General features: G+C 36.6%; 1 protein-coding gene across 2 annotated transcripts in view; it reads left to right on the top strand.

Moving 5' to 3' along the window:
- The window catches only part of LOC131677882 (uncharacterized), a 260,837-nt gene that overhangs the window by 182,745 nt on the left and 52,359 nt on the right, over nt 1–25,733 (top strand). For both annotated transcript variants that reach the window (XM_058957971.1, XM_058957970.1), the window contains one exon: nt 5,247–5,416. The gene's annotated coding sequence lies outside the window, so the exon portion shown is untranslated. The remainder of the gene's footprint in view (nt 1–5,246; nt 5,417–25,733) is intronic.

The following is a 25,733-nucleotide window of genomic DNA, read 5'->3' as shown; positions in this document are numbered from 1 at the left end:
GCATCTGGAAAAACGAAGACGCTGTAACATTTCATCCCAAAGTGTTTGAATTATGCGCTTGTTTCAACAAGTAGTACATATATCTCATTTTTCTGTTTCAGTAGGCTAGTGGTCACCTTTCAAAAATTGCGACATGATTTTGAAAACGCAAAATATAGCGCGATAATTTTACGTCTTTATTGTGCTAAATAAAATACAGGAAAAAACATTTTACTACACATATTTTTTGAGAAATATACTTATCTTGAATATTGTTTAAATAGAAAAACCAACATGTCAAACCCAAACACATAAAATTCTTACTGCCAGCTAAATGGTACGATGACAGGTTTCGCCTAGTTAACCCATTCATGCCCATGTTGTTTGTGGACAACAACGTTTGTAAACAGCTAAAACTTTTGATTGAGGCAAGATTTGCAAAAATAAGTAAGGCTAATAATTGTGACTATTGCCTTTCATTTGAGCATTAACAGTTACAAGTATCAGCTTTAGAACTGACGTTATTGCAATTAGTCTGATTGGATTCCGCTGGAGTAGTGCTGCCAGGGACAGTTTACGTTGACGACGGATAATTAATTTTTCATATATCTTCGTAATGGTGCAATATTTTTGAAAACTGATAAAACTTATCAATTTAGTCTGCCTTTGGCTACGTTTTCCATGCAATTGGACTATTGTAAATATTCTAGGAGAATTGTATTAAGCATTGGAAGGTAAAAATTGGGTAGCTTCTAGCACTGCAAGAGCACCTATCTTTATGAAAAAAGACTTTTCGAGTTTCTTGATCTCGCCGTTTTCAAGGAAAAATAGTTTTGAAACCCTACATGCACTAGAAAAAAGTTGGGCATGAAAGGGTTCAGCAATGGATTTTACTCTTTAACACCCAACTTACGTTTATTATATTTCAACAGATGCTGCAGATGGCATACTGCGATTGAACTTCTTGCCGCTCAAGGCCTTTCGAATAATGACATCAGCAACAATTGTGATGTGTGCGCATCTTGAAATATGTTTTGATGCTTAGGTTAGCTAAACACCGAAAATTGCTTGCAATTACCTATATTTGTTATGTTTTGATTGCAGCATCGTGATGCGGAAGCACAAAATTAGTAAGCATTATATGAAAAGTCAAGGTAGCAGGTTGCAAAAATAACTGTCTTTGGCATTTTAGTTTACAATAGGAACCATTGCGCTTGTGGAACTTCATTCAAGTTAATTACGTTAAATAAATCCTAATTTATTTATTTCATACTTAACCACAATTGTCTTTTATCTTTCTGAACTTTATAGATGAAAAATCTGTGAACAAGCCTTCCTTCGGAATGGAAGTAAAGTCATTTATTCCAGCCCATGTATTGATTGACCGAGTTTCTTATCTGGCGTCGGTGATAGGCACTCATTTCGGACAGAGGCTGAAGTTATAGACATGTAATTTTCAAACACATATTTTCAATTTTTAAATATAGCAACCCATTTTTAAATCCGTTTTTTCGCCTATTTTTTCGAATCTTGTGGTATAGAATAATACTAAGTTATTGTTCTAAAGACAGAACGATAGGCGAAGCGAGTCTAGAGCATTCTTTTATATTTTCTGACATGCTAGTATAGGAGTATTTATATACGAGCGACTGAAAATATAAGTAGCAAGAAGAGAACATGCAGCGTAAAACCCGCATTAAATATATTTGAATGTAAAAATCAGGTACATACACGAAGCGTAAAAATCGGGCTGAGATCTTTCAGGATGAAAATTGCTTGACCCGTTACTACTCAACCTATTTTTCACGCGCAGCACAATGAGAATTTCCAGGTTGAAAAAAAAACTTAAAATGTCATGCAAATAAAATATTTTTGTCCACAAACTAGTTGATATAGAGGTACCTTTTATGGCAGTAGATCCTATTGTGACCCTATTTCGAAACTCTTTGTTTCGAACCAAGCACTTGAGATAATGAAAACATCACTTTGGCTAAAAAGGTGCCAATGATAACACGATTCTAGTTTAATTATGAAATATATTTTAATATCATTTCAGGCATAAGTAATCAATTATTTCAAGTTGTTCAACTGATAGCAAATTGCAGAGATTTTATTTCCATCTGCATATAAAATTGGGCTCTTGGCAATAGAATGTTTGATGTGAAACTAGTTAGCCTTCGCATGGTTATTTCCTGAGAGCGTAATTCCGGGAGCTCTTCTTTTAACAGCTGATGACGTTCCTTCATATGTGTGATGTTTATGTTTGTATTCATCGGGTGAAAAAAATCTACCATCGGGATACCTAGTAGGGTGGGGCAAAATGATCATTTTTTCAGCACAGCACTTTTTTGGTTCCTTTTGGGGTCCCAAACAACTGTGCAAAATTTGGGGTCGATTAGTGTTGACCCGGCATAGCGCATTGCGTTTGAAATTTGTATGGAGATTAGTATGGGAAAACCTACATTTTTGCATTTTAAATTTTACAGACTACAATTCTTCCTGTAGTATGCCAACAAATAGACAGAAGTATAGTCCAGGATATGCTGAACAACTTTGCCGAAGGATGTATGGTGTTAGAAGGTTTCTAAGCCAAGTTATAGCTTTTCAAAGTTCAATACATCGAATTAAATGCCAAAAATCATTTTTATTGCCAACACTGCGGGTGTACCAATGGAATTTCATATAGAATTCCAAAATAACATTATATATTTTAGATTTACCACATTGGAATGTTTGGATGAATTATTCAAAAGCCTTAGCACAATATCATGAGCGTAGGTAGTTGAGCAATAGGGCGTAGTGAGGGGTAAGGGGGGGGGGACTTTAATATGTAGAAATTCGAACTGAAATGTTGTCGAGTTCGAATGTTCAGATGAATTATGTCAAAACATTTACACATTGTCCTACGCATAATAGTAACGATGAAATAAAACATACTGTATCCCTTTGCCTTGGCTTTTATTAATAGAAGTTACGTTACATACTGAATCAACTGATGTCGAGTTGATATGTCTCTCTAATAGGACTATAGTAGGTTCATTATGCTACAGTGAATGCGAGAATAATAAATACACTCATAATGCGCTTCAATATCCTGTAAAGGTATCAGTGGCATAGCCAGATATTCGGTTTTGTGGGGGTTTTGGTGAAAACCGATGATTTTTCTAAAATGCCTGATTTTTTTAAAAATAGTCTATAAACAAAAAGAAACAATATCTTTAGAAAGGCTTTCTTACCTTAACAGATAACGTACTATTATGATAAGTTGATAAAGTTTTAAAGTGGAATAAATGTTCGAATACTTTTTTGGAGTTTTAAAAACTTCGAAAGTTTTTTAGCATAAAACCACGATTATTCTGATATACAGTAATGTTTCGATTATATCACGGTCGGTCTGTATTATAGCGTGATATATTTAAAGCGTGATATATTCAAAACAAACAAAAAGATTACATTCATGCATTAATTCATGTATTTCTATAAACAAAAAGTAATGAAAAGGTCAAGTTAGTCAAAATAATAAATCATAGTAGGGTAATGGGCCTATTTTTGCCATGCTTCTATAATCACACTACCCATTTGAAGCCGTTGGCAACGTCTGCCATCTTTGTTCAACACATTGGGTAAAACGGTATGGCATGAGTGGATAATTTTCCCCACACAGCTTCACCTTACGTAGCACATACCGTCCGGCCCAATGTACAAATCCTATCCCTGGGATATGACGTGACGTTTGGATTTCAGTCACTATATGTACCCGTGTAAACGCGTATTGAATTCAAGGCAGGTAAATTCAATCGTTTCTTTGTTTATTATAACAAACAATTTTGACGCTCTCTACATTATTCTTTCGAATTTTATAATAATAATGAGCATTATCATTATTAATCTTTATACACGAGATCTTCCAATATTGAATCGGCATGATTCTTCAGTTGCGACGATACAAAGATAACTCCCGCAACTAGCGAAGACAACACGCCTTTCAGCAGTATAACCACACGATTCCATTATCTAACGCACCCTTCTCCGCTCTCGTACTTCTTTACTCTGTTACTAGAGTGGATTCCTGTGGTGCAGAGGCAATTAGCACCAATTCTCACTCTGCGAAATTGGCGGCCTTGAAAGGACACCGTGCTTCAAGTTCAATATATAATATAAGTTCAAAAGCGTGCGAGCAGCAGCATCATTATCATCGTCATCGTCATCATAATCATCTTCATCGTCATCATGATGGTAAACAACATCGCATACCGGTTGTCTGGCTGAAGCAAATCCATGTACATACGATTTCTTAGATGAGATCTTGAGTCATTTTTCCCTGAATAAGCCGATTACGGTTCACAGATCGCTGATTACAGCGTATTTTTGAATTTATTGATGCATGTTGGATTATCTAGATTTTTTTATTGACATTTACCGTATCCCACTTCTAATCGCGGATGTTTATTTAATTGTACTGAAATCAGTACAAGTTGCAAAGTTTATCATTGAAACAATTTCCCAAAGCAATATTCACGAATCAATCGAACAAGCTCAGATCGATGAGAATCTCACAATAAATCCCAAGAGATTTTGAAATTTAAAAAAATCGAAGCTGCATTAAAATTAACAAGATTGTATCAAAACAAGTTTGCTCATTTTCTACAGGACCAATTACAGGAGCGGATCTAGAAAAAAATTCGGGAGGGGTCCGAAATTTTGATTTTGGAATGAACATTGTACAACACGTCAAAACCTCATTTAATGAAAATCAATTTTGGTGGTCAAATTTGGTTTGAAATGATTTTAAGTTAAGTTATGAAACTAATATAAAATTGAAACTAATTAAAAATTTCTCAACAAATTTTCGGAAGGGGTCCAGACCCCCCAGAACCCTCCCCCTGGATCCGCCACTACCTAATTAGAACATTTAAATTCCTACCCTAGAATCCTCAAACGTCTCTATCTCTTCATGCCACTATACGATGTTATTGATAAATCGTTCAGCTTAATTTACAAACGATTGATTCAAAATAAAAAAAATCAAAAAAATACAAGCGATTGATGATCGAATCGCTGAAATAGATTCTTTGTGTTTTTTTTATTTCTCAGTCCTTATTCCTAGCATCGTTATCTATTATACTGTTCGTTGTCACAAGTATCGGTTTAGAAAGGCCTCTATAAATAAAACGTACTTATTTAAAGTTGCATTTATTTATAGTTGCTATTTTTTTTTTGTACATTTCGTTATCATTAAATAAGTTTCTTTTTTCTTATTTTCACAGTTTGACCAACATCTTCTACGCATAAGTGCTACAGCGGGTCTCTTCGACGTGGGATTATAGAAGCTAACCGGACAGTACTTTTCCAACATATCATTACGGAACTATACTTCGGACGTTCTTGCTGAAACGTAACTAGAACCGGTGTCAGCCCCTGCTGCTGTCGCCCTTCAGTAAGTATGAATAACGGCAAATTGACGAATCAATTCAATTAGCTATCAATAATAATTAGTGAATGTTTTCTATACCAATGTAGCACTTGCGATTTCCGCAGGATTGCGGTACAATATGAAATCGCATTTCAAATTTGATATTCTCGAGCTCGTGTCGGGTTTTTGAAATTTTAAATTTGCGGGTTCGGGTCGGGTTTTTCAATTTTGGAATTTTCGGTGTCGGGTCGGGTTCGGGTTTTGAACAATTCAAACCAAACTATTGCTTGACGCTGTTTACGTTTATCCACAAAACCTAGTCTCTTTTTGTAGTAATTAACTTTACTTAGTTATACAAATGTCACATAACCGTACTAAATTTTACCACCCTTGAATCGCTAGAATTCGTCATATTTACCGGTGGTCAAATGTGGTATTTTTTATTCATGAATAAAATTTCTTCTCTTCAAATTCGCAAACTGCCCGAATTATTTTATTTTTCAAACGAGCACCCATGAGAGAGCATTCAACAATAAGTGTTTCACATTTAAATTTCGTGATAAACCAAGTCATAGGAAATTTGTCAAAAAATTTTGGTTCACTATGGAATATGGAATATTTCGACATGCTTTGAAGCCGATACTTAGGCTGCGGTCGGAGTAAACGCGTGGGACTCGGTTAAAGCGTACAGCTAATCAAAGTGAGTAGAAATCTATGAGAAGTAGAGACAGTACAAAACTTTTTCGTGATCCGCTCCGTTTTGACAATCGCAAGCATGGAGCGGGCATAGCGTAGTTGGTAAATCGATTGCCTAGTACGCAGCTCACCTGGGTTCGAGTCCCAACCCACGCACGTAGGGTTAGAGATTTTCCTTACTTTCTTATGAGATTTTTCTAACCCCACCTTAATCAAAATAAAACAAAATCGCAGGCAAAGTGCTCAAAATAGCATTACTTTTTGATACACATTGAATAAAATTTGAATTAACTATGAATATTGTTAAAAGAAACATGAATTAAAATGATAATTCATTTTAAATGTAGCACGATTTGTATATTCTTAGAATAGTTGCGATTAACGAGATTTCTAACGCTAACTGCCAAATACAAATTACCAATTTCCATAGCTTGATTTAATACTTGTAATAAATTATACAAAACTACTCTTGCAGGAATGATTTTTGATAGAAAATGAAAATTTTGGTTCAGTACAACGAGCAAGGTTGTTTGAAACTATCATCATTAAGCTTTTTGCTTCCCCATGAGTTAACCGCCGAATTATCCTACTTTCCGATTAAGATATCGACGATTTATAAGTTTCTCAGAACATTACAAATTCGACAATTACAATAATAGCAAATATAAATGCGAATTCCACTCGCCAGTAATTCATGTTGCCAGGGGCAAATTTAACTGGACGCGTATGGTTCTACATCACGTTCGAGTGATTCTATCATTCTTAGATGAGTATAGGATCCAGCTCGGGTGCCAAAAATTAAAAATCTTCGGAAAATCTTCAAATTTTGAAATTCTTGGGTTCGGGTTTTACAAAATTTTCATTCTCGAGTTTGGGTTTTTCAATTTTTTGTTCGGGGCGGTTGGATTCGGGTTTTTCAAATTTTATAATTTCGAGCTCGTGTCAGGTTCGGCTTTTTCAACTTTCAAGCTCAAGGGTTCGGGTTCGAAAAAATTGAAACCCGACCATCTCTAGTTTTCACATCTTCCAAGAATAATGGCCTAATACTAGAGTCTTTCTATAAATATGAATCACATTGGGTCACTCATAATCGAGTTAATCGATTAGTTATGCTCGAAAAATCAAATAATCAAGATACAGACACCACAGAACACAGACATCCATGTTCGAACAGCTAAGTTTATAATGTTTGCATTATTATATGAACGATTTCCTTTTAAAACACTAGCGCATATCCCAATTAGACGTATATTTTAGTCAGTCCTTTTGACAATTCTCTGATATCAACTGACAATTCAGTCACAATTGATCGAGTTTTAACAGATCTTTTTACTATAATAACTAGTTCGTGTATGCAATTTTTTGCAAACAACGATAAATTACGGAAATAACGAGGATTTATCAAAACAAAAAACCTGTTTTAATTCACCTAGTGGTGCTATTGTACCTTTCTTATCCAAACAATGATTCATTAACTGGTTTTGTTCAATAAAATTGTGGAAATGTCTATTGTATTCTTATTATACTTAGCACGTATCCCACGAGTAGCACGAAAGTAGACGCTGACTGACTTTAAACAAAAAAGTATGGCATTTAATTAGCTTAATCAGCATGAGTTCAATGTTATCTTGATGTGATTATGTTTTGAAATGTCGGTGGAATAGGTTTGGAAGTGGAGGGAATAGGGGGGGGGGGGGTTAGAAGAGTGGGAGTGGAGGATGCGTCAGAAATCCTTCATCTTATTTCGGTATACGGGGTGGATAAAGGAAATGCGGGTGTGAGGGTGATCCTTGGAGAGGGGAGTGATGAAGGATGGTGGTATACGGGCACGGCGCAAAGGAGTAAGGGGAGGGGGGGTGGCGAGGCAATATACAACTGCATATTTTGCCTTCCATTTGAGAATTGGTTTGAGGAAATCGGTTCAGTCATCACCGAACCGATGTGACTTTAATTGTATTCCCGGAATTTCGGACTTCCGGAATCGTCGGTAGTGGGCAATATATTCAAAGAATGTTTGATTGGCAATAAGTGATCTAGACGTGCGATTCGAAGTAATTTGGTGATTGTATGATTGTATATGATTGTACCGATTTATTTGGGAAATTCCAGTGTAACTCCGGAACCAAGAGTTAGAACTGAATGAAATTCAGCAGCAATCTAATAACATTGGTGTATCTTTCATTTAAAATCAAGTTTGTAAAAATCGGTAGATAATTCACTGGGGAATAGGTGTAATATTAGCTTAGGAACTTGGCGAGTTTCCCGGAGACATCTTGAACCTCCATGGGTGACCAATGTGGTCAAAGCTGCTTTGATTGATCATTAGTGATCCAGATCCACAAACTAGAGTAGGGGAATTGTGGGAAAAACCGACACTGTGGGTAAAACCGACACCCCGCAACTTTTCCAAGAAATCAAATTTTTATTCATTTTATAATGACACTTTATTATTAGTACGTTTATGTAGAGCATTTGAAGAAAATTGGAATTACGTTAGTACGCCGAATGTCATAAAAATAAACAAAACATACGACAGCAGCGTTCATACTCGTCTGGATGATAAATTTTGTTAATAGATTTTAAGGTTTTAACCAAACAAAAGCTTTTCAAATCACCTCATTTTTCAGTAACTATTGTTATCGGCCTTTCCTATGATCAACTAGGTGCATTGAAGACGAGTTTGAGAAATTTAATATTTTTAATTGCTTTTATAAAAAAATGTGCGCTGTTGGGGTAAAACCGACACCCTATGGTTGGGGTAAAACCACGCGACACGCTGTTAAGATGGTTGTGTATACTTGCGATTCATTACAAAATGCTGGGGATTTTTGTGGCACTTCAATTACACTATTAGCACACTATAGTAATAGCAGAAATACACAAAAATACTTTATAGTGTTTATTTCTTGTAAGTATCGTTAAAAATCAAAAATTGGAATTTTTGCTTATCTGATTCTATCGAAGCTGCAAAAAGCTCATCAAACCGAATTTCTAGTGTTCTCTTGCTTTATCATAGACGAACCTTATCACAATGAGACAGTGATCTTATGTATACCCCAGTAGATCGTTTATGATCAGAGTCCCGAAAAATAAAGTCTGAAAAAGATAGTATTACTAAAAAGTGTGTGTGTCACTTATAAGTGAATGATTGGCAGAACGTAGAACGCTTGCAAATCTTCTCTTACAAAATAAAAGGACACTGGAGAGAAAATAAATTAAAGGGAGTGTCGATCTTACCCCTATGGGGTGTCGGTTTTACCCGCAGTGCCTACAAAAAGTCATTTTGTTTTCCAAGTTTTACAACCAATAATTTTTAATGAAATAAATTTTTTGAAGCGCTGAAAAAATTCAGCCTTGTTAAGAATTTTCTGAAGAAAAATTATGCATAAAAATTATAATTTTATTGGTTTTGTGGAAACTCAAAAAAAGTGTTAAGCTTAAGGTGTCGGTTTTAACCATAATTTCCCTAATATTGCACCCATTTTAATATGGTTTACATCATTTGGACATCATGGTCGTACCAGTTTATATGGGAATTTGCTGTGTGGTCGCACTCTTCAACCCGTAACTCCGTAACCGGAAGTCGGATTAACTAATAATTCAATAGCAGCTTATGGGAGCGGTATACCTTTCAGCTGAAACTAAGTTTGTGTAAATCGGCTCAGTCAGAGTTTAAATGACACACACATACATACACACATACATACACACAGACATTTTCCGATCTCGACGAACTGAATCGAATGGTAAATGACACTCGTCCCTCCGGGCGTCGGTCCAAAAGTCGATTTTTTCATTCTTTATGTGAGAATGGCAAAAAATGTTACTTTAAAATACATTCGCTTGTGATTGAAAAGAAGAACTATAGAAAAATTTACGGCTATAAAAACTAGGTTCGTTTTAGGACAACGGCCATAGTTTCATCAATTTCAGTGGCGGATCCAGGGAGAGGGTCCTGGGGTCCGGGCCCCTTTTCGATTTTTTTTAACCTTTTAGGAAATTTTCAATTCGTTTCAATGTTATATCAGATTCAAACTTAAAATCGTTTCAAACCAAATTTGACCACCAAAACTGATTTTCATTCAATGAGGTTTTTACTTATAACATATTGTAGAATGTTCCAAAATCAAAATCAAGTCTCCCGAATTTTTCTTCTGGATCCGCTCCTGATCAATTTTAATAAGTTTATTCTACAAACACATGGAAACATACACTTTTCGATACACCCGAGCTTATTTTTTTCAAATTCTGCAATATACTTGAAAATTCCCATGTGCAAAAGTTCATAATCACTTAACGTATACTGTGCTCAATATATTTGGATTCTCGCGCATTTACAATTGCGGTGGTTTGCACATATTTTAATGCACTGTAGGTAATTTTAGGCTTATATTTGCACTAACGAATGCACATGGATTTTAAAATAAACAAAATAACAATAGAGCAGTAAAACAATACAATAGTATAGACAACCAAACAGCGATACACTAATGGACTTTTAGATATTAGTAATCAATTATTTCAAGTTATTCAACCGATTGCATTTCCATCTGCCATAAATTTCGACTCGGGCCAATGCAATGTTTGATGTGTTGTTTGCCTTCGCATAGTCAGTTTCTCTGAGCGCCATTCCGGAGGCTCTCCTTCAAACAGCTGAAGTGGCAATTTAATGTGTTTGTTTCGATAGAGAAGCTAAAGTAGAATTATTCTTTTTATAAATCATGCGCATGCATCCATGTTCAGTATCATCGGACATTTTTGGCGCAACGGAGCATTAGCCATTGTGATCAAACCAAGCATTTTTTCGGTGAGAATAGATGCACAGAATATTAACACGGTAACACTAAGCAAATTACAAAACAAAACTTTTGATTGGATTTTCACTTGTTCAAAAATATTTTGGATGTAGAAGTTTGTTTGCTTCAGTAATTGTCACAAAGAGCAATGTGCTAATATAACACACATTATATTTCTTGAGCGTTTTTTCAAAAAGACTTATCTACAATGAGTGACTCTCTTTGTTTTGCTTTCTCTTTCCATTTTTACGGCGTCACGATAGCACTTTTCACTTATTCTACAGTACAGATCGGAAGACGGTAGTTTTTACTAGCATTTTAGGCAAAGAGTTGAGGGATAAATGTTAAAGCGACCGAATTATTAACAGAAGAAAAAGTAAACAAAGAGAGTCACTCATTGTAGATATGTCGTTTTGAATAAAAGGTCTAGATTTGTCTGAGTGAGCTTGTCTGCTTTCTGTTGAAAGTTACGTGGGGGTGCCGCCAACCGACCACTTTCCCATAATATAGAACCATTTCAAGGATAGGTGGATAGAAATAGTGAATGTTGCACATGATCTTTTCTGATTTGGAGGCAGTTTTGCTCATGGTTTTGGATGGATTTTTTTGCCGTTTTTTTTACAAAACCAACATAATTTGTTAAAAAAATAAATGAAATTGTTGGATTTTTTTACGTTTGTCATAAAATGAATCCAGATATAAAACAAAATGTTTCAAAATGTGAGTGAAATTGAGTCAGAACGATACAATTCAAATAAAGTTGTATATGAAAAATTCATGCATTTTTGAATTATTTTTTATTCGAAAACTAATAGCTGTCTTCAATATGCTCGAATAGTTTTTACTTTATAGAGTCTTTTTAGCCCAAGGTTTAAAAAGAAAAAAGAACAAAAGGAAAAGAAATACCTGTAATCTGTGTATTTTTTCAAACTAAGAAAAAAGTTTTTTAAATTCGACAAAATAGCTTTTAGAACCTTGCATCATGTGCTCAAACTCCATCAAATTTTGGAAATTTTCCAGTATTTTGAGATAAATTTTGAAATTACAAATGCAACTTTGGTTCATTTTATAAACAGTGATGAACAAAATTCCAACATCGCGAAAATAACTGCCACTCTAGTACTTGCATTGAGCCAATTTTATAACTATAGATTTTTCTACATTGTTTTATTTTGTGATAACATTATATTGTAGTATTGACATTATATATCATATACGATGACACATCAGCGCAACATGGATGCAGTTGAACAATAAACTGAAGATTCAGTTTGGGGCAAGAAGTAAAAGTATTCACTTATCGCAACAGGTACATACAAACAAATCATTCCGTGTAAAGTATAAGTTCCTGAAATTCGTTACGCATTCGGTTGGATCATTGTATGGTTGAAATAAGATTCACTGATTTCCACGGTCTCCGAGTACATGTCATCTCTTTCGGGTACACTGTGACCGAGATTTTAACACACTAACGTAGGCAAAGTAAAACTCAAGCTGTGATGGTAGTTACTTGCATACATATGTATATTAGGGTGGGACAAAAATTAGATTCCAGCTCCGAGCAACTTTTTAGGTTCCATTTGGGTCCTAGAATAACTGTGCAAAATCTTAGCCCGATCGCTGAAACTATATTTTTGCGCCTACTGTTTCAAGTTTACTTGGGATTTTGAATGGGAAAATTAACTTTCACAAGATAATTCCTCCAGAAGTCGCCCATCACTTCCTAAAAATAAATCGTTATGTGGTTTTTATAGGATATTTAACAAAAAAACAAAGTCTCAAAAACCATAAAACGATCTGACGCTTGAAAAAAAAGTTATTAAGCAGAAACCAATTGATGCTCTGACGATTGATAAAATAATCATTTTTACTAGCATCACTGCTGTTGGTTGTCCAATTCTACGCAATTTTGTTTTGATCTTCTCTGTCTAAATCATTTATCTATACTGTTTGGCCACTTCACAAGAGTTTTGAGGGATAAATTGAGGCTTCTTTTGCACATACTAAGAGAAAGTTAAAAATTTTGTATATAATTCGACCGTCAGAAGCAGTGATGCTATAAAAAGCGAAATTTTCATCCATCTTCAGGGCATCAATCGGTTTTTGCTTAATAACTTTTTCCACAAGCATCAAATCGTTTCGCAGTCTTCTAGACTTTGTTTCCTTGATAAATTTCCTATAAAAATAAGAGATCTCTTTATTAGTAGGAGGTTAATGAAGAATTAATTTGCAAAAGACAATTACTCCATACGAAATCCCATGTACACTTTAAACCGTGGTCGCAAAAATGTAGTTTCACCGATCGAGCTAAAAATTTGCAGAGTTGTTCTGGGAGCAAAATGGGACAAAAAAAAATACTCGGAGCAAAATTTTATTTTTTTTTTCATATAAACATGTCCCACTCTAATGTATATCCATATAAATGATTTGCATTTATATGCAGTTTGATACAAAGAGAGTCCAGCCGGAGCTCAGGCTCATGTTCCGGCATGGCTATAGGGAGCATTTTTCATTCATTTCAAAAATTTCATTTCCGCATAAAAAAAAATCATCACTCACACTTGAATAAATAAACACAATATTTTCTACTCCACTGGAGAATGAGCTAAGAAGGTTTAGCACAAATTCACTTATCGTCGCTGTTGTGCTATCTCATGACAAGCGCCATTTAGCACTTTTCGAGAAAAACGATTTTTAAAGTTTGAGATTAAATATCTTAAAATTTATAAATGCTAGAAGCTTTTCGGAGAAGACATTCGATACTTCTATCTTTTCTGAAGTAATCTCTCGATTTGTGTGAAGATCGGTTGACTACACTTACAGATTTTGCTTAAAATGTAAACCAAAGTCGCTCGCATACGTGTCATAAGTGTGTATTGATGATAAAATATGTATGACGTGTCACAAATGTGCACAGAAGATTTCATATAAAAATGAATTATAACTGATTCGTAAAATTATGCGTTATAGATCACTATGTCCAATATTATACTTTTCCATGCGATAGCAGCAATATCAGGTTGCAAAATGATAGTGTTGGAACACAAAGTTTTCCAAATTTTCCTCTTTTATTCAGGAAAAACAATAAACAAAAGTTGGTTTCATTGACAATTTTGAGACAATGTCTATCAAACAATGTTATTGTTGACAGATGACTAGACGAAACAAATATTCTTCTTGCATAATTCATCACTACATTTCGGTATATTTTCCAAAACAAGTGGAAATCTCAAAAGGAAATTTGTTCAATAATCTTGAATATATAAGCCAATCATTCCCAGAAAAAAACTATGGTAGGAAAAGTTTTGCTCCCGGGACAAGAACCTAGCTAATGCTTATGGTTGATCTGCATAGGAATTACCTATGTCATCAGAGACATCTGTTGGCTTGCTATAAGCTTTTCGGCTTATAGCAAGCCAACAAACTAAGAATGTTGTCTCTTTTTTCTTTGTCATAAGATAGCACAACTCGATCACTCGAGAAATTGGCGCTTGTCATAATCGTGTTTCGCTATATCTCAGTAACCCAGCAGATTTTCAAAATTCTGAAAACGCGACTTTATGGAGATTTTAAAATTTAGTAACATGGCATATCTAACTCAGTTCACCCCAAAATGGCGTTTGCCATAAGATAGCACAACAGCGACGTTATATGATTGCTAACCCTCCGTCATTGACAATACATCTTTAAAAACAAGTATAGCAAATCTTATCCGGAAAATATGTATATGTGATAATTTCTTTCTTGCGTGAGTGAGTAAGAATTATTATTCTTGCAATAGTGATAGTGATTCAGTCCACACTCCACAGTAAAGTATAACGTTCTTCCTTGCAGACTTGCAACTTCAAGCATTTTGTTCCATGTTTCAATAGGATTTGAATCGTGTTAATACCATGGTGGTTCTGGTTTATATGGGGATTTCAGATGTGACCGCTTCCGTTATCTTATAGTTTCGAGATTAAAATTTCGATCCTATGGACAAATTACACCTTTAAAAGGTGACCTTTTACTATTTATTCCAATCGAGTTAGTCGGCTCTGAAAAAAAATATGTCCTTCATTTCACACAAATACGTACATACCGGCATGTGTGTCGACCAGCTTTCAATGGGTGAGAAGTCAAGCGATGATGTGATTGCATTGCCTTTCTTATATGCGAAAGGCAAAAATATATCTGTCGCACTTCTATGCCATTCGCCTAGCCCACAGACGAAGCTGTTGAACCCGCAGCATCGTTATGAAATGTTGTTCCTTCCACCACGATGGTTATTGAATTGAATGACAGGATAATAGGCATCTGCTTACACTTGACCGCCGTTCGTTTATTCTGGATAATCGTTGGGAGGCCTGCTTACCTTGTGCCTTTTTATTTGCCCTGTGGTATCAAGCGGTCGCAGCATAAGCGCGGGCGTAGATCGCATCGTTATGTTTTGATATGCTAATACCTTAATGCGCCCGGACAATTCAGTTCTATCAATCCCACTATGTCAGTTCGCAGGGTACTGAACTTGGCGATAATGACTTTGTCCATGCTAATTTTTCTGATTTATTGCGCTCTCCTCAACTGCATTTATATAGCAAATATAATGCATTGTTCGCAGTAACGACTATGTCAAATGAAATGGAACACTTGCTGTAATCAGAGTCAGTGTTTAGTCTGCAATTTGTTAGCTCCTAGAGGAGCTTAATAAAACTCTGATTGCAATCACCATCGGGTGTTTTGTACCTCGATTTAAGCTTGTTAACATAAATACGTGTATAGTTGCGTGATTGTATTGTAATTGTACTCATTAGACGTCCAGCGTCAGAACGTCGTCGCTTGTTCTATAGACGAAGGACTATGATGTGTATTATTACCTCAAGACACCGGCGCTGAGTCATCCGCTTCGAAAGAATGATTATTCTGAATCAAAGTGCGAATTGATATCTGATCACATTAGAAGTGTGACGGCCCACGATGAAAGCCTAGAGCCCTTCGCACTTGCTGCTTACAAGTATGGCAGTTTACAGCTCACTGACATGAAAATTATATACCTAATGGGCTGCTATAGTTTAAATAAAAGAATTATTAATGTTAATCATAACTTTAAAAGATTCGGTGAGATACATTGTTCTCTGCTATGAATGTTAATGGTCGTAATCCGTGTTCGTTGAAGCCCTGACAGTGTTTTTAATGCAAGTGAAGAGTTTTAATTGCATTTTAAACTACTGGAGACGGATAAATACAGTATAGATTAAAAAGATTAGAGTTCAACTAAATTATATAGTAAGTTCTCGTTTACTGTTAATGAATATGGACAAAATTAAGCCGTATCGTATCATTTGAAAGGAGAAGTCAGATAATAATAGCAATAATTATTACCCTGAAAGTTTAAATTTGAATGCGCTCGAAGCGTAATGGCAGCTAAAACTCCAGTAATGGAGATATTAAACAAAATTTAAAACAGAGCAACATTTTATTCATTCCCTAGTACAAATTTAAATATTTTATTGTTAAGCTTGACTGATATCAGCATATCTTATTTGTACAGCATCTAGTGTTCTGCTTTTACGTTATAACCACGATTATTTACTGCTTCAACTTCACCCCTTTGCATAGTGATGTCTATCTAAAATTCTATCAAGCGCGCAATGTTTCAAATTTTTCTGCTGGAACCGATTGTCATTTGTTGAATAAAGTTTGTGCAAGATGCTGCTACCTTTTCTGAGAAAGTAATGTGTCCTTCTCTTGATTTCAAAAAGAAACTTTCATGAGTATTTCGTCCCGAAATCGAATGGCACATTCATCAATGTTACATTGGCCTTCTAACTAAACTTTTGGAAAGTTTCCACAATTTTCATTGTGGGAAAATCAAACCGAAAGTATTTTTAGCAGTAGAAAGAATGAGATACAAAATCCTATTTACAATTTTAGAGAATACATTAATCTGTATTACGAGGGATTGTTGTTTCGCATGAATGTGATTAGCGCTATCAATAACGTGAGGAGGTGGAAGTCGAAATCGATCGAACAACATTCGTTCGAAAAACTAATCCGATGTCATATGGTATACGGCTATAAGATATTTAGGTCATCCGAAAAACAAGCTCAAATTCATGAACATCTTGCTATAAACTCTGGCACAATGACGTTTTGCCTTTCTCATACGAAGAAAGGCTATGCAAACACTCCAAAAATCCAAGAGGCCCTGAGTTAGCGAAGAACATTCTGAGTATCAAGATAAATCAACGAAATATAGAAATATTCGTCCCTGGACTGGCGGTGTAACATCGACAAAAAATTAGAGCATGTTTACACCCTTTTATGTTTTTGTTTTTTACAGTTGTCATAACATGTGATGTGTGGTTCAGGAGGGTTTGTAGATAAGTAAACTGTATTAGACAAATTATTTTGAAAACATGCTTTGAGTTGCGTAAATTCGGTTTACTTCATAGATTGCAGACTGATGACTCTCATTCCTATACAGACCTCTTGAGGAACAACGTTTGGGAAAATCTTCGAAGGGGGATTTACCCATTCGAAAGTTTGGAACAAACCAAAACCTAAGATTACCCCCGTATTTGTCTTGCGCACAAAATTCTTGCGTTGGAAATCCTCGATGTAAAACAATTGCATATTTTTATTCAGGTACATATTTCTTTGCTTTAAATTTCTTGAGAATATGGGATAATAATTGGGATTTGCTTGAAATTTGGAATTATTTTTTATATTTATACTCATGGGAATACATTTTGACACATCTACATCTTTAAACATGGAGTTCAGATCGATAGACAAAAAATATCAATACAATTTTAGTCAAACTATGGGATGCAGTTAAAAATATTTTTAAGGACAATATATACAATTTGTAATTTTTAATATGAACAATCATTTGATTAAAAATTAAAACAAGGAGAAACAATCACTAGATAATCAGTAGACTTTTTATAAGGAATAAAAAAGATTGTTGATTTCAACATCAGTAGCAGAGACCGTATCAGAGAAAACGAGAAGAGGGCGGACAACACTGACATGGAAAAAAAGAAATTAAACTTTTAGCTTTGTGGCACACGGAAGATGACTATCAAGACATCATGAACGGATCGCCGACTGGATCCGCTGGGAACTCTTGGGATCACATTTGCAGGTAGCTGTCAACAAGAAGAAATTCTTGGTCCCAGCGATATTACACTCATATGTAGTTTTCCTTACAGGATAACCCATCTGAAGTTTCCCTCTGGAGAGGAGTGTTTGTCTGGCTATAAGGAGGGACAACAACAAACGCAAATGGCCTGTTACACTGACGGTTCTCTAAATGGAGGGCCATGCTGGTGCTGTTGTCTACTGTCGTGAAATGAGATTCGAACAATCACACTCGCTAGGTGGATACTGCACTCTATTTCAATCAGAAATCTTCGCGATAATGTGCGGGGTACAATCGGCCATTCAACAGAGCTTATCCGGCAAAGTTCTGCTCCGATAATCAGGCTACTATCAAGACCCTTAGTTCAGAAAAATCACGGTCCAAGCTAGTGATCGCGTGCCGAACCCAAATCGAAGAACTAATTATTCTTAACACTATCTACCTTGTTTGGATGCCCGGTCATTCCGGTCCCGATCAGATTGAAATAACAAGATTTTAACTGAACATATTGTAAAAAATTTTGCTATAAATGAGGTCTCGTTCATAGTTAAAATAACAGAAATTTATAACAAGTAACAATGCGAGATATAGTTGAGAATATTTCTGTTATGTGTTTCTAATCGGGGTATTACTGGAAATGAGTGGGCTAACGAATTGGCCAGGGTATGTGCATCGTTTGACATCTTTGGTCCTGAGCCCGCCCTGACAGTTACTGTAGGTTGGATAAGAGAAAAAAATACGGTCCTAGGCTTCTTACGAGCACCACAATTATTGAAGAAATCTACGAACGGATCGCCAAACAAAGGCGTTTCTAGAGCAACAGTGCCCAGTGATTTCGAAAAATCTTCAACATTTTTCGAAACTCCACTGCAGTATGCTGACCAGAGCTTTATCCAGCCACTCCACACTCAATTATCACATGGCAACTATTCAGCACGCTGAGTTATTTTCATGTGATCTTTGTGAATCCGACTACCTCATATCACCTGATATGCAACTGCCCAGCAGTAGCGTAATTGCGATTTCGAGTGTTCGGGTGTCCTTACATAGACGACACCGTGTTTGGACGACTGAAACTCAGAAACATATTAAAGTTTCTTATCCGAAGTGGTAAAGAGCTTTAGGCTTTTTGGCAGGCGATTTGAACTACTTGTTGGTTTAATTGACCTGTTTGTTTTTGGGCTGTTATTTTCCTCTCCGTTCACATTTTACTTCCGCCCTCCTCTTTCTCCTTTCCTTCCGCTCAGGAAACGATGAAAAGACACGGTAAGACACAAATCCACGACTACATATGGGGAACGTGCTAATATATTCTGATTCATGATAGAAGCAAAAATGCGGACGCGGCGAATGTTCCATATACCCCGCGATCATCAATACTAGTCACATCAAAGTCGTATTGGAACTGATTTTCGATCACCTGGTCATTTTACGGAACCGTAAACCGGGGTGACTTTGATCATCGGGGTGACTTTGATCACTCGAAACTTTTTTCGTAGATCGCTTAATAAACCAGAATAGTCTACCGAATCATTTTAATTTGAAATGATTTTTACTCTAAAATTTTTAAATACTGATTTGTTATACTTTTTGAGCATATTGTTCGGTTTTTGGGAACAAGAACTACAAAGAACCGAAATTTGACTTAACTTTATTTTTACGAAGCTTCGTAAAGTGTTTATTTTTTATAAAGCAAATAAATCTCAGATTTGAGCAAGAGTAATAAATTACAAGCGAGTTTTTATTTTCCTTTAGAGTGGGATGTGCCAAATTTACTTTTAAGAGTTTCTTATTTTAAATACCATTTTTGTGAATCTAATTGGTAATAATTTTAAATTTTTTCAAGCTAAAATTCGCAACATTTTTTGTTGTTCAATATTGCAACGTGTTAAAATGGATGAAACTTTTTGTACATTGATAAAGAACTGAAATAAAACAATTTAAAGGTTTAAAGGATTTCAGAATATTTTATTCTAATTGGATACAAATTATACGAATTTTGGTTACTCGAATTTTACAGTATATTGAAATGCTTTGTATAATACTAATTAACATCTATTTAAAAATGAGTATCTTTCCAGAGACAGTTTAAAGAAACATTTGAATGAAAAACATTGATATCAATAACTTAATGTGGGTAAATATGTAGATTATCAAAGTCACCCAGGAATACGAAAACGGACTTCAGCTTGAAATTATTTTTGGAAAAACAGCTGCAAGCGGACAATTTTAGGTTAAACCATTCAATATTGTTCTCCATACATCAGTACATGGTTTAAAAATATTAAACATGAAAAAAACGTTTTGCGTCTAAAAATATGTAATGATTACTTCAAAAAGTGATCAATGTCACCCCGGTTTACGGTAGTTTTTTCTCGCCTATATCTGTTCGTACCCTCTCATTTTGCAACTATCGACAGAATAGCACCCAATCGCCATCGGTTTAAGGACTACATTTCATCAACATTGATATAATGAGCATTGTGTGCCATTTATGGATCGAAAAATGTTTAAAATTTAAATTAGTTCAAAATCTATGGAATTAGCCGACCGTTGCGGGCAGTGTTGCACTTTTTGAAAGTTTCAAAGTGTTTTGCCAGTTACCAAGCTTTACTTACTCAGTTTCAACATATTCGAATTGCGATTGTGATACAATTTGACAGACGATTTCAACCAGATGACTTTAATTGTAAAATCAAACTGGTACCTATATTTTTTTGAACATGACAACATTATGGTCAAGATTGTCGTGTATATGGTAGGGGAGAGAGGGTAACAATGAAACACATTTTTTCTACAATTTAATTTTGTCGATAATACTTGTTATTTGTGTAACCAAGAGTGATACATAGTGCCACTCTGTTGTTTACTAATACATATATTTTTTCCAGCTGGTAAAATTCACGGAAATAACATTTTTGGGATAATAAACAGTCGGTGGTAAAATGTATCAGTGTGCCCCATGGGTAGGAACTATGAAACACGATGTCTATAGTGAAATATTGTACTTATAAATTATATTCTTTTGTTTTAACGAAGAATGATCCTAACGCTTTTAATTAAAGTTATATTGAGGAGAAAATCGTTTGTTTACGAAAGAATCTATTATATCATCGCGTAACATCGAACCACCATATATGCATATTAGCTGCAATCCTGAAATAAGAGACAATTTCTACAAAACTTGCCCAAATTTACTAATTTTGCACTATATGAGTAGTATTTACTGTGGAAAATCGGAAACCCATTCACATTTTGAGACAGACCACAAAAACAAAACAAAAATCACTGTTCCCCATACGCCATCGTACCACAGTTACCCAATGGGTCTATTCATGAAAATTGTGAAATTACACAGAACCATGAGAAGTTACCAAAAACTTTGTTCGCGGCAAATGTTGAGCATAACATTTGCTATAAATAGCAATAGACTAAACATTTATTCAATGAATTATAACTCATAAAGATGGAATAATGTTTTTCATTGCAAATTTACTCTGGCTATCACAAAACAAACAAATATCCATTAAAAGAGATACAGTTATCAGATCTCTTCCAAAATATAGCAACACGTGTAAAGAATTAGAAATCGTGAAATATGAGGGAATGAGATTCTGATCATGCATTATGATTTTATTGCGAATGTTTCATAGTTCCTGCTGATCCACTGTTACCCTCTCTCCCCTACTCCTGATGCTACGTGTCAGCATTGCGAACAAGCTACACGCTATGGAAGCCCCATGGAAAAAAAACATCAACTACAACCAAAACAATCCATCCAGACTTCAGCAGACCAAATAGTATATATGTTTGATGAATGGCCCACGGCTCCTTTAAGCAGGCGCATCGAGGAGTGTCAAATGAACGAATTAAATGAAATGAAATTGGTGATAGACCGTACCCTTGAGGACATCGTAGGGGCCATGCCATAACGTTAGAGGTCATAACGTCCGAAGCTGCTGTTTTATAACTTTCAGGACAATAAGATGTACAAACGTTCGTCTTAACATCCGAAGATGGATGGGCGTCATAATGTCGTGGACTTTATTACGTAGTTTTGTTTTCGAATCTTATATACACCTCTTGTGTGTCATAATGTCTTGGAGCATATGACGCGCATCCGTTTTCGGATGTTATGACGTACCCATTGTGCGTAATAATGTCGCAGATGTTATGTAGCATTGTCGTTTTCGGATTGAACGTCGCAACCGACATCTTGGGCACCGTGACGCACTAATTGTGTCCGATATCATGACGTACAGAAACTGTGTCATAAAGCCCCGGGTAACTTCTCAAAAGAGCGTCATAATGTTCGGGACACTATGATGTACAAGAGTGTGTCATAAGATCCGAAAGCAAGAATGCGTCATAAAACCCGAAGTTTTCTTGTGCCACAACGTCCGAAAGTAATAAGGTATTGCTTCGGGGATAATATGACGCACTCATTGGTTCGGATATTTTGACGCACAGGTACTGGGTCACAACGTCCTACGTTGCATTGGGGCATTATGACGCAGTTTCGTATGTGTCATAATAGGAACCGTGTCATAACGTCCGAAGGGTGGTGCGTCACAAAGTCCGGGACATTATGACGCAAAAGTGTTGTGCTGGGACATAATTTTCTGTAAATATTTGTATTGGCCTTAGTATTGGGCAATCTTAGCGTGGCATAATTTATGAATGGTCCACTATACACCTTTTAAACTCATTGTTTATGGTCCATTTTACATTGTCGACTATACACTGAAGTTTTTTTATGCGGGGCATACATACCGCATAAAAAACCGCATAACTTTGAAAATCCGCATAAAAACAGCATAACTTTAAAAATCCGCATAAAAAACCGCATAATTTTGAAAATCCACATAAAAAAACTCATAAGGTGTGAAATATTTTCCAGTATTAAGAGCCATATTACTCAAGGAAGAGCAAGGATTTGAAGTAAGGAAGTTTAGAAAAGCGTGGAGTAGGGTCATATGAGCAAGCTTAGAGTTCCCCCGCTACTTAACTCTTTGTCTTCTGCAATGCACGAGTCAGGATCTTTCGGCATTAAATGCGAATCACCTGAGTCTGCGGCATGTCCAGACAAGCGTAAAGTCACTGCTGTCGGAACAATGACTCCCCGGAATCGCAAGACTGACATCGGCACCCAACCGACCAGCATCGAGATAACGATTTCGAGAGAAATTTCAACGTCGGGAAATTTCTCCGTCGGAGTAGACTAGGTCCACCGCCGGGGACTAGTTCGAGTAGATCGGGAAGTAGCTCCGGCAGATGGTCGTCGGGGCGCCTGTCAAGTGGAAATCACCCTCCATCCAGAATCGCAGGATCGACCTCGGCATCTGCCCGGTTTCGGAAGATCTTCCACTGCCGGGGAACTCTTCGTCGGGGTAGGAAAGATCCACCGTCGGGACTATTCCGAGTAGTCCGAAGCGAATCGCCTGCTTGAATCATCAGGGCACCAGTGAACCGGAATTGCTGAACTGACCTCGGCATTCTGCCGGACTGCATTTAAGGAAGAATAACGCGTCAGTTAACGGTTGCGGGAGACATTCTTTCTTCGGGGAAGTCTCCGCCGGGGTAGGCTAGCTCCACCGTCGGGGACTACGCCGTGTAGCACTGAACGCGACAAACCACCAGGATCGTCGGGGTACCAGTGAACCGGAAGCCACTCTCCAACCGGAATCGCCGGATCGATCACGACATCCAACTGGTCAAGGTAGAGTGGAGGACATGTGAATATCATGCCGTGAAGGACTGATATGGCGGTTATGAGATAAGCAATCTAATCTAGCACGACCAGCTAGACCTAGAATCAAGTGAAGTGCATTAGCACGCCTCCCCCCGAAGTAGTCATTTCAAATGGAATCCGGGGGATCAGGCAAATGTCGGACTTCTTGGTGGAATTTAGAGGAATAGGGTTCAGAGTTATCTTCTCTGTTCAAAGTCCTTCACTCTGGCACACGATGGACGAAATCGGTAGTATGGTCTAACTACTGAACGTGTGCCGGGTCGCTGTAAAAGCTTTACCACCAAGTAAAAAATACACGCACAGAGACTTTTTTCCGATCTCGCCGAACTGAATCGAATGGTATAAGAGATTCGGCTCCGCGGGTCGAAATTCCGACCGATTGCATAACCTTTATTATGAGAAAGGTAAAAAGGTTTTCAGTCATTTTCTGCTTTTATTTTCACTCTCATCATGAATGCTTGTCATATCTTTAACCCAAAGATTAGTAATTAATATTATTAAATAAAAATATGAACATTTTATGCCTTTTGTTTGAGCATGTGCATTCACGAGGATCTATCTTTCGATAAAATTCACTTCAGGTGATGCCCTAAAAATTAAAAGGAAGCTGCATAAAAAGAATCGCATAACTTTGAAAATTCGCATAAAAAACCGCATAACTTTGAAAATCCGCTTAAAAAATCCGCATAACTCTGAAATTCCGCATAAAAAAGTCGCATAAAAAACCGCATAAAAAGATTTCAGTGTACTCCCAACAGCCGGCTGTCCGGAGTTCAAGTTGTTTTCAAGTTGAAACAAACTCTCGAGTGAGTGTCACTGAGTCGGCACCTTCCGTTAAGTAAGTACCACATCAAGTACGAAGTATACCGTACTTGCGCAACGCAACGCAACTTTATTTTGGGACGATATGACCTGGGACATTATGACGCAGCTCTTATGCGTCACAATATCCGCAACTATAGGTCATAGTTTCCAGGATACCGACTGAGACATAAGTTCCGAAATCGAATGTGCGTCGTAATGTCCGAGGCATTATGACGCACAAGGAGTGTGTCATAATATCCGAAAATAAATGTGCGTCATTAAGTCTGGGACATTATAACGCACAACGTTCTCGGATGTTTTGACGAATCCTTGTGCGTCATAATGACCCTGGATGTTTTGACGCAAAACTTTTTAGACGTTTTAACTTCGGACGTTATGACACGGTGCCGTCATAATATCCGAAACTAAAAATGGGTTAGTGTCCATTAAATCAACTGCGACATGAGATCCGAAATCGAACATGTGTCATAACTTCCGGGACATTGAGACGCACAAGGAGTACGTCATAAGATCTGAAAACAAATGTGCGTCACAAAGTCTGGGACGTTTTCGGATATTACGACACAACCTGGTGCGTCATAATATTCCAGACATTATGGCCCTTCTTTGGGACTTTATGACCTGGGACGTTATGACACAGTTTTTATGCGTCATGGTGTGCGAAACTGGTGTCATTGAATCCTGGACTTTATGACGTAGTACATCTGCGCCATAACGTGCCAATATCATATGAGTAAGGAATTCGGACATTGTGACACTAGGATGATTACGGACTTTAAAACGTACATTTATTTTCGGACCTTATGACGCACTTTAGTGCGTCCCAATAACGTGGACGTTGTGACTCACGTTATTTTGGGATGATATGACCTGGGACGTAATGACGCAGTTCTTATGCGTCACAATATCCGAAACTATAAATGCGTCGCTGTGTCCAGGATATCGACGGTGATATGTGAGCCGAAATCGTGCGTCATAGCGTCCGGGACATTGTGATGCACAAGGGGTGCGCCATCAGATCCGAAAACAAATGGTGCGTCATAATGTCCCGGACATTCTAATGTACCACCCTTCGGACGTTATGACCTCGGATGTTATGACACGGTGCCACCAGAACATTGTGAACTAGGACGATATGACGCATTA

This window comes from Topomyia yanbarensis, chromosome 1, assembly GCF_030247195.1.
Source record: "Topomyia yanbarensis strain Yona2022 chromosome 1, ASM3024719v1, whole genome shotgun sequence".
NCBI classification, from domain to species: Eukaryota; Metazoa; Arthropoda; class Insecta; order Diptera; family Culicidae; genus Topomyia; species Topomyia yanbarensis.
Note: the sequence above shows the minus strand (reverse complement) of the source record. Positions and strands in the feature narration are given on the sequence as shown.